General features: G+C 44.9%; 1 protein-coding gene across 1 annotated transcript in view; it reads left to right on the top strand.

Annotated features, from left to right (window-relative positions):
• The first annotated feature begins 2,112 nt into the window (after positions 1 to 2,112).
• FAM83H (family with sequence similarity 83 member H) overlaps positions 2,113 to 11,018 on the top strand; it is an 89,030-nt gene continuing 80,124 nt past the window's right edge. Inside the window, exon 1 of the mRNA XM_033933100.1 lies at positions 2,113 to 2,246. The gene's annotated coding sequence lies outside the window, so the exon portion shown is untranslated. The remainder of the gene's footprint in view (positions 2,247 to 11,018) is intronic.

The raw sequence follows: 11,018 nt of genomic DNA, 5'->3' as shown, positions 1-11,018 counted from the left end.
GCAAGCAGCAATCCCAACCTGCTGCTTGCACCAGCGTCGGCTGTTCCTCTGATGTCACTTCCTGGATCCGCGCTTAGGAAGTGATGTCAGAGGAAGTACCGACGCTAGTGCAGCAGGTTGGAGATGAGGGGGGGGAGGTGCCCCCGTCCCAGGTGCCTCTCACCCTAAATCCAGGTCAACTGTGACGGAGTTCAAAGAAGCGTGGGATGAACACAGAGGATTTAGAATCAGAAAATAATATTAAATATTGAACTAAGGCCAGTACTGGGCAGACTTTGGGGGAGGATGGGCTGGGGAGGGCTTCAATGACTGGGAGGGTGTAGATGGGCTGGAGTAAGTCTTAACAGAGATTTCGACAGTTGGAACCCAAGCACAGTACCGGGTAAAGCTTTGGATTCTTGCCCAGAAATAGCTAAGAAGAAAAAATTAAAAAAAAAAAAAAAAATTTTAATTGAATCAGGTTGGGCAGACTGGATGGACCATTCGGGTCTTTATCTGCCGTCATCTACTATGTTACTATGTTGTATCTGCTGGAATCCATCAAATATAACATCCTTATGCTATGATTTTATCTTGTTAGGCCCGCTGGACGTACTGGACACGGCTTTATCTGAGGTCATCTGCCATGTTATGTTTAAATATATTCATTAAGATTTTCAATATAATGCAAAGAAAATTACACACAGCAATGCAAACCGAATACTTTTACATATGCACTAACCACCCCCCTCCCCCCGCATCAAAAAAATCAATGTCCAACAGTCCACCATGTAGCTTGTGGCCTCCTTCACAAATTTAATCGTTTGCTACGGGCTTGAGGCATTAGGTCAATCCAGAAATGCTCCCAAATCTGACAAAAGTGGCGACCTGGGACCCGGTCAAGATCACCAGCTTGTCTCCGCTCCAAGGAAGTGTGCACAGTTATTGAAGATCTCCATTGACTGTAAGATGGCGGTTCCTGGGACAACCAGTTGGTCAAAATGGCTTTCTTTCCCATCAGCACCGCCCTTGACACAAAAGCTGTCATCCCTTTCGGTTTTGGTGTTACAATATTGAAATATCCGAATAGAGCTCTGGGCGTAGGGGACCAACGCCTCCCCCAGAGAAACGTAATATAATTACCAAGGCTGCTCCAGAATTGAAGAATACGCGGACAAGTCCAAAGCATATGTCATCTGCTATGTTATGTTACCAAATAGTAGCAAGATTCCAGGGACAGCAGTGGCTTCCCCCATTTCTATCTCAATAGCAGACTATGGACTTTTCCTCCAGCAACTTGACCAAATAATTTTTAAACCCAAATCTGCTACTGGCTGTTCCCACATCCTCTGGCAATCAATTCCAGAGCTTAACTATTCTTTGATTGAAAAAAATTATCTCCTATTATTTTTTTAAATATTTACTTTGCAACTTCGCCTAGTGTACCTTAGTCTTTGCACGTTTTGAAAGATTAAAAAAAAATTAAAAAATCGATACGCGTTTACTCGTTCTACACTTGGTCCTGGAGTCCCCCCCCCCCCTTGCCAATCAGATTTTCAGAATAGCCACGCTGAATTTGCATAAACTTGATTTGCATACACTGCCTCCATCATATGCAAAATTCTTTCATGCATATTCATTGCGGATATCGTGACTGGCCCAGGGGGGGCTCCGGGACCGAGTTGAGAAACACTGGTCTGCACCACTCAGGAGTTTGTAAACCTCTCTTATATCCCCCCCTCTGCTGTCTCCTTTCCAAATCTCTTAACACCTTTCCTCCTATGAAAGGCACCCCCTTAATCATTTTGATGGCTCTTTGAACCTTAAAATATGGATGGGCCCTCCAAGGCCAGAGAAAGTACCCCAGAAACGATCTCTCTCCTGTAAGTAGACAGAGGGAGCCTAGGGATTGCCAGCCCTGTTTTCCATGCATTCTTCCCTCCTCCTCCTCCACTGTTCCTGTGGGTTGCTTGCAGGGTGCAGAAAAACTGAAAGCAACCTGTCTGGGCAGGGCTGAGTCAGCCTGAGCACAATGGAGGGAAGGTTGGGAGGTGGTTTTTTTCTACTCCTCCCCTGGGAGCTGCGATCCCTCCCCCGATGTGGGCGGAGCCTCCTCTCGCTCTCTGGGCGCTGCTGGGCGGATCCGGAGTCCTTCCCCAGGCTCTCGGGCGCGCATTCGGATCCGGTTGGGGGCGATGCCCCCCAGTGCCGCCGGCTTCGTCCTTTGAAGGGAAGGGAAGGGGAGGCGAGGAGCGGCCGGAGACCAGGTGAGGGGGGAGCAAATGCTGGCCGGGAGCAGTAAGCAGGTCCCCTCCCCCTTTGCCTGCCTAGTGCTGCATCCGACTTTTACTTAAGGCTTCCTTTGATCTTTCATCCGATTCTTGTCCATATTTCTTGCTTACCTTAGTTGTATACAAAGTATAAGCATCATTCTGTACTACATATTTCCCTATGCTAATGGTGTGTCTTATGCTGTCCAGAGAGGATTTAGGTTTAAGAAATCAACTACAGTAAAACCTTGGATTGCAAGACAAGCAAAACATTTCATTACATTTGAACTTGATATTCAAGCAATGACTTGCAACACAAGTACATACAATCCACCACCCACATGGGACTGTAGTGACAAAGTCTTGCAACACAAGTACCTATAGTATTTTGAGGAACGAACCGTCTGCGTTTCCATTATTTCCTAGGGGGAAATTCGCTTTGCTATACCAGTGCTTTGGATTCCAAGCAGGTTTTCTTATGCTCGCAAACCAAGGTTTGACTGTACTGTATTTATGTACTAGTGGCAGTGGACATATTGCTCTATGACTAAATATTCTACATAAAAGTGCTGTCAATGTGTTTGAGAGGATGTGAGATCACTGGGGCTGCGACAGGGAGGCCAGCTAATCCCCACAGTTGACGTAGACGGTCCTGGAGTCCCCCCTTGCCAGTCAGGTTTTCTGGATATCTGCAATGAATATGCATAAACTTGATTTGCATGCAAATTTCTTTCATGTATATTCATGACGGACATCCTGAAAGGCAAGGGAGGAAGCCAGGACTGAGTTGAGAGACACTGATGTTAGACCATGGATGCTCATTGTTGAGCCATTTCCAGTTACTGGCATCAAATGAAATCTGTTTTATTATTGTGACCTGGGTTGGCCACTGTTGGGAACAGGATACTGGGCTTGATGGATCTTCAGTCTGTCCCAGTGTGGTAATTCTTATGTTCTTATGTGAGCCAAGTGTGAGACAGTCCAGCCATTATGACATCACTGCTTAGGTTGGCTCTGAGGCATTATGACATCACAATCTCAGCTCTGGGTTTGTGCCAGGTACTTGGGACCTGGGTTGGCCACTGTTGGGAACAGGATACTGGGCTTGATGGACCTTCAGTCTGTCCCAGTACGGCAATTCTTATGTTCTTATGTGAGCCAGGACAATTGAGCCACTGTGACATCACTGCTGAGGTTGGCTCTTGGGCATTGGTGGAATGAAGCATTATGACATCACAATCTCAGCTCTGAAATGTTGCTACTCTTTGGGTTTCTGTCTGTTACTTGGGCCCTGGGTTTCCCACTGTTGGAAACAGGAGACGGGGCTCGATGGACCTTCAGTCTGTCCCAGTATGCCAACTCTTATGTGAGCCAAGTATGAGACAGTCCAGCCACTGTGACATCACTGCTGAGGTTGGCTCTTAGGCATTATGACATCACAATCTCAGCTCTGGAATGTTGCTACTCTTTGGGTTTCTGTCTGTTACTTGGGACCTGGGTTGGCCACTGTTGGGAACAGGAGACTGGGCTCGATGGACCTTTGGTCTGTCCCAGTATGGCAACTCTTATGTTCTTATGAATATCCAGTTTATTTTTGGCTGGCCTAAAACTTAGCAGACTAAGTCAATATTGAGCATTGGCCAGTTAAATTTAAATGAGGGACTGCTGAAAAGTTCTCAGCCGAAGCAAGAAAGCTGGGGCAGTCTCCATCGAGGGCTATTCACTTAGTCCAGTGATTTTTTTTCCTTTTTATTTTTTTGTTCCGTATTTTTCCAACGGAACATAAAAAGTGGGAAATCACTGGACTAAGTGACTAGCCCTCGATGGAGACTGCCCCAGCTGTCTTGCTTCGGCTGAGAACTTTTCAGCGACTCCTTGTAGCAGCCAAAGATAGGCCTCAGGGAGTCAGTTAAATAGCCCTGAATATTACATGGATGGTGTTTCTCCACCACTGACCGCAAGCGTAGTGCTGTATGAGAGAACATTCTACTTCCATAGTGCTAACAGTGTCTTACAGGTTGTGTCAGAGTATTTTATTTATAGAGTTCATAAAAATATAAGAAAAGCCATACTGGGTCAGACCAATGGTCCATCTAGGCCAGTATTTGCTTTTCACAGTGGCCAACCCATGTCTTTCTCAATTGCAGACTATGGACTTTTCCTCCAGGAACTTGTCCAAACCGTTCTTGAAACCAGCTACGCTATCCGCTCTTACCACATCTAGAGCTTAACTCTTCTCTGAGTGAAAAACTATTTCCTCCTATTGGTTTTAAAAAGTATTTCCCTGTAACTTCATCGCGTGTCCCCCTAGTCTTTGTCATTTTTGCCTGAGTGAAAAATCGATCCACTCAGGATTTTGTAGACTTCAACCCTGTCTCCCCTCAGCCGTCTCTTTTCCAAGCTGAAGAGCCCTCATCTGAGAGGAGTTCCAACCTCTGTATCATCTTGGTCGCTCTTCATTGAACCTTTTCTAATTATGCTATAACTTTGTTGAGATACACGACCGGAATTGAATGCAATCAGGTTTTTTTATCTCATGCAGCCTCAGGATGTTTTTGAGATTTGTTGGAGTTTGTTGCCCAAGAAGGGAAGTAAGATCTGCCCAGCCTATGAGATTGTCATTGATGAAAAGGGGAAATGTGAAACATACCAGGGCCGGGAATTCTCTGTTTTCAATAGTAGGGGTGAAACTTTGGAACTTATCGACAGGTCAGTTGACGTAAACCCAGGGATACTTTTAAGAAACTTTTGTTATTTGTCAATGTATTTGTGAAGATTGAGTTATAGGAACGAAATGAGGATGTTCGTAGTGGAGGTTGTATATGTATATTACATTACATTACATTACGGATTTCTATTCCGCCTGTGCCTTGCGGTTCTAGGCGGATTACAATATAGAAAAATATCTGGGACATTCTAGTAGAATTACATTTCAGGATAGGAGTAAGTTACAGGAACAGTGAAGAGTTATGATATTACAATTTCACAGAAGATATTACTTATTACAGAAGATAGTACATATAGCAGAAGATAATGCATTTTGCAGAGGTAATATATGTCAACTCGATCAGTTAAGTCGGGTGTAGTGTAGAAGAGTTACAGTACATTCTTGATCACAGTTAAAGAGATAATATGGATGAGTGATTCCGAAGTCGTTGAATGGGAACTCATTGGGCGGTGGTTAGAGTGATGGGAGATATTTTTTGAACAGTAGTATGTTGAATTGTTGTTACAGTATTTATTTTGGAAACTGCCTGGAGACTTTAGGCAGTATATACATTTTTTAAACAACTAAATAATACTCAAGGAGCAATTCAGATGCATTATAATATTCTTGCTCTATTAATTTTTCTTTAGCTTGTCAGCTGCTACTTTTGAGAACCAAAGCGGCCTTCTTTTCCTCTCACGTTTGCTTCCTTTCCTTACAAAATGATTTCTTGCTTCTTCCAGACAAAGGTGAACAAATGCGAAGACTTTTACTATTGAATGATCCCTCTTTACACCTGTCTTAATATTAAACCTTACTATGCAGTGATCACTGGATGCCAGATCACCCACTGTAACATCAGAAACACTTTCCCCGTTTGTAAGCGCTCGATCCGGGCAGGTCCAACTAATTCTACAAAGAAAAATATGCAAATGGGGTGACTGGAGGAACGCCCCACCATCTGCCTGCCCGGATTGCTTGTATGCGATTCCCACGCATGCTTCCCTGCTTTCCCTGCAGATGGTCTGTGCATGCGTTTTGTGTCCGTTTTTTTTTTTCCAGGCCCGACTCTCCTCCTGTTATTCCCGCCGGCGGCAGCCTCTTCCCATGCCCTGCTCTCTGCGCCTTCCCTGCAGTGCGAGCCCGCGAGTTTAAAGTGGAGCTGCACTGCGGCATGCAGCCCCGCTTTGAACCCGCAGGCTCGCACTGCAGGGAAGGCAGCAGAGATCACTCTGGGTGGCAAGAGGAGCTAAAGTTTCACATTTTAAAGTTTTGTCCCCACTGCAGTCCATTCCAGCTTTGTTTGTCAGGGAGCCAACAGGCACTGCTCTCTCCCCCCGGCCCCAGGGCTTCTGCCGCCCCTGAAACAGTAAAGACAGCGAGATCGGGGCAGCACAGAGCAGGAAATGGAGCTGGAGAGTGGGAAAAGAAGGTTTGTGACTGGTCCCCAGCAGTCGCTTCTTGAGTTAATCGGCCAGCCCAGTCAGATCGTAATTTTTGTGTTATGAATCGCGTCCCTGCCTACTTTGCATGCGTTTCTCCTCATTTGCATGCACGGATTCAAAATGGATCGCTGGAGAGGTTAGTGAATGGGGCCCGAGGGAAATCTGGTCGCAAACCAATCTGTACACGATCGGTTATAACATAAGAACGTAAGAGTTGCCATTGCTGGGTCAGGCCGGTGGTCCATCCTGCCCTGCAATCCGCTCACATGGCAGCCCCCAGGTCAAAGACCAGTGCTCTAAATGAGTCCAGCCTCACCTGCTTAAGTCCCAGTTTAGCAGGAACTTGTCCAGCTTAGTCTTGAAACCCTGGAGGGTGTTTTCCCCTACAAAAGCCTCCGGAAGAGCTTTCCAGCTCTCCACCACTCTCTGGGTGAAGAAGAACTTCCTTACATTTGTACGGAATCTGTCCCCTTTTAATTTCAGAGTGCGCCCTCTCGTTCTCCCTACCTTGGAGAGGGTGAACAACCTGTCTTTATCTACTAAGTCTATTCCCTTCATTATCTTGAAGGTTTCAATCATGTCCCCTCTCAGTCTCCTCTTTTCAAGGGAGAAGAGGCCCAGTTTCTCTAATCTCTCGCTGTACGGCAACTCCTCCAGGCCCTTAACCATCTTAGTCGCTCTTCTCTGGAACCTTTCGAGTAGTACTGTGTCCTTCTTCATGTACGGTAACCAGTGCTGGACACAGTACTCCAGGTGAGGGCGCACCATGGCCTGGTACAGCGGCATGATAACCTTCTCCGATCTGTTCGTGATCCCCTTCTTGATCATTCCTAGCATTCTGTTCGCCCTTGTCGCCACCAAAGCGCATTGTGCAGATGGCTTCATGGACTTGTCGATCAGAACTCCCAAGTCCCTTTCCTGGGAGGTCTCTCCAAGTACCGCCCTGGACATCCTATATTCGTGCATGAGATTTTTGTTACCTACATACATCACTTTACACTTATCCATGTTGAACCTCATTTGCCATGTCGATGCCCATTTTCGAGCTTGATTATGTCACTTTGTATATCTTCGCAATCCCCCTGTGTCTTCACTACTCTGTATAACTTCGTATCGTCCACAAATTTAATCACCTCACTCGTCGCACCAGTGTCCAGATCATGTATAAAGATGTTGAAGAGCACGGGTCCAAGCACCGAGCCCTGCGGACCCCGCTGGTGACGCTCTTCCAGTCCAGTTTGCTTTGTGAATCTAGCCCTAATTCCAGTATGACCCCATCCCGTGTGGGTTCCATTACCAACAGTTCTCCTTGTAGAGAATCCAGGATTCCCTACTTCTAAAAGACCCCGCAATAGGGATACCCCAGTCAACATCCGGCACGTTAACATCACCTATTAGTAAAACTTCCTCTTTTTTTAGGTATATATGTGTGGCGCAGTAGTTAGAGCTACAGCCTCAGCACCCTGAGGTTGTGGGCTCAAATCCCGCACTGCTTCTTGTGACCCTGGGCAAGTCACTTAATCCCCCAATGCCCCAGGTACATTAGATAGAGTGTGAACCCACCAGGACAGAGAGGAAAAAGTGCTTGCGTACCTGAATGTAAACCACTTAGGCTATAAGTGGTATAGAAATACTGAAATAAGTAAATCTGGAACGCTCTTCCGGAGGCTGTTATAGGGGAAAGAACCCTTCAGGGATTCAAGAAAAGGTTGGATAAGTTCCTACTGGAACAGAACGTACACAGGTAAGGCTAGACTCCAATAGGGCACTGGCAATTCTTATGTTCTTATAAATAATATTCTGAATGTCTCCTATTAAATCTCTGTCCACTTCTTCCGTCTGTGATGGAGCCTGTTTATCGAACCAATTCCCTCTTTCCAGATTTATCCACGGTGCCTCTTCTTTACCCTGTAGATCCTGCAATTGTGTGGCTTTAACTTCCTCCTCCTTTTCTTCCTACCCTGTCTTTCCTGAACAGATTATAGCCCGGTATAACTACATCCCAGTCATGGTTGTCCGTGAACCATGTCTCCGTGATTGCCACTAAATCCAACTCAGCCTCTAGATCCAAAACTTTGTTTCCTATACCTCAAGCAATAGTATATTTCCAGCCATTTCCCCCTTTTCCTATTTGCTTAGAGGTATTTAGTGATTCACCCACCTGAGGGCTTTGATCAGTCTGCCCCAATGGTTCTAGTTTTCAGCCCTGTTGAGTAGGTTAGCCAGTCTGCTGGCAAAGACACTTCTTCCCTCCTTTGATAGATGTAGACCATCCCTTGGAAAATCATCCCATCAAAGTCAAAGAGGTCTAGCCTCTTCCACTGTGGGGAGGGAAATAGTCTTTATGAACCAGCGCACAATCATATTTGTGGAGCAAAAAGACTCCCCTACCACTAAGCATCGCTTTGCTAATGCAGTAGGTCCACATCAGTCATTGGTCAGAAAAACTTGATATCGTACTTCAGCGGGTAAAAACGAAATACAACCTCCAGTAATAGGCAAAGACAGCTCAATGGCTAGGCTTGCACTCCAACCCTCTTTCATTCATGGAGTTCCATCTTCGTGGCTGTTTCCCCTCCCTGCAGTGGACTTTATTGTATATTCTTCTCTGATCCCTAATTTGTGGTAATTAAAATCACCCATTATTATGCTGTTGCCCAATTTGCCAGTTTCCTAATCTCTGTAAATATTTCTTCATCTGTCTCTTCATTCTGTCCTGGCAGATGGAAGCACAGCCTCACTGGTACATAAGAATAGTCTTATTGGGTCAGACCAATGGTCCATGAAGCCTAGTAGCCCGTTCTCAAGGTGGCCAAAACCAAAGGTGTAGCAATATTCCATGCTACCGATCCAGGGCAAGCAGTGTCTTCCTCCATGTTTTTCTGAATAACAGACTATGGACTTTCCCTCCAGGAACCTGTCCAAACCTTTCTTAAAACAAGCAATGCTATCTGCTCTTACCACATCCTCTAGCAAACAAGTTCCCGAGCGTAATGAGTGAAAAAATATTTCCTCCTATTGGTTTTAAAAGTATTTCCCTGTAACGTCATCGAGTGGTAGGAATTTCTATCCATAAAGATTCCACGCTGCTGTGTGTTTCATGTGGAATTTTATTCTGTTTGATTCAATTCTCTCTTTAACATATAGCGCAACCCCTCCTCCCTCTAATTTGATCCACTCTATCCTTGCGATATAATTTGTACCCAGGTAACACAGTGTCCCATTGATTGTCCTCCTTCCACCAGGTCTCCAAGATGCCTCTTATATCTGTCTCTTCATTCAGTGCTATATACTCTAACTCTCCTATTTTATTTTTTAGGCTTCTAGCATTTGCATACAGACCCTTCAAATTGTGTTTTTTCCTTGCGACTACAGGCTGCTTAGAAGTTGAATGCTGACTGTGTGTATAGTGCTTGAATTAATTTATTTTTTGTATTTATAACCTAAGCTCAAGTATTGTAACACCTTTACTGAAGCTCATGCAAACCGCTCTGATTTGACTCCCCAGTCATTCGTAGCGGTATAGAAGCTTCCAATAAAACAATAAACATAACCATTCAGGCACTCAAGCATTTTTCCCTGTCTGTCCCGGTGGGCTCACACTCTATCTGGGGGGGGGGGATTAAGTGACTTGCCCAGGGTCACAAGGAGCAGCGCTGGGCTTGAACCTGGAACCCCAGAGTGCTGAGGCTGTAGCTTTAACCTCCATACTTATATATAGTACTGCCACTGTGCTAGGGGGTTGTATTTATAGAGCGCTAACAGTGTGCAGATTTGTGTAGGAAGGAGCTGTACTGGTCAACCCCCAAAAGTTTTCTTTGCTACTGAGAAGTTAAGAAGTGTTCTTAGTTAATTGAATGGCTCCGATTTCAGATCTGTAATTGAAATTCAGTAGCACATCAGGTTTCTGAGATACACGTTCCTGATTTTGTAGACAGTTTGCCATATCGGCACAATATTGCGAGTATGAACTGTGTCCCACCAAACTTGTGTTAAGGAGTTTACTCTGAAAGGCAATAAGGAGACATGTTACAACCTATATTTACGCCTCTCTTAACGCGCACAAAAGTGATGTCAGCACGTTCAGAAATGTTTGAGACGCTTTTACGCTTGTACTGTACATTTGTCTCTCTTTGCAAGAACCAACAATAGTCTCCCGTCATACTGGGATTGAACTTTCCCTTGATATCTTGATTAAATCTTTCCTCATGCTCCTCTCTGACATCACCAAGATTGGGTGGGAAGAAGTCAGCATAATTCTCTGATCTGTGATGACCAAGAAAATTCTGAACCACCAGCCCGAATGCTTCCCATGCTGCTGATTCATCAAGGATCAGTTCACAGATTTCGGGCCCAACCAAAACACCTTCTTTGTCCACCAAATTAACACTGTTAATTGGCGACATTCAGTCTGTCATTGTGTTTGAGACACGAAGCCTTAGTGAGACGGCAGACTCTCCGTTGGGTTAACGAAAGTTAAGTGTTTCTTATTTGCATAACTTCATTTTTTTCTCCAGTGCGTTTAAAGTCATAAAAGAATATTTTAAAATATTTTTAAAAAATATGTTTTGAATTTTTAAAATAAAACTATTTGGTAAGGTTCAAGGACCAATGACC

Source organism: Geotrypetes seraphini, chromosome 2 (assembly GCF_902459505.1).
Source record: "Geotrypetes seraphini chromosome 2, aGeoSer1.1, whole genome shotgun sequence".
In the NCBI taxonomy this organism is placed as follows: domain Eukaryota; kingdom Metazoa; phylum Chordata; class Amphibia; order Gymnophiona; family Dermophiidae; genus Geotrypetes; species Geotrypetes seraphini.
Note: the sequence above shows the minus strand (reverse complement) of the source record. Positions and strands in the feature narration are given on the sequence as shown.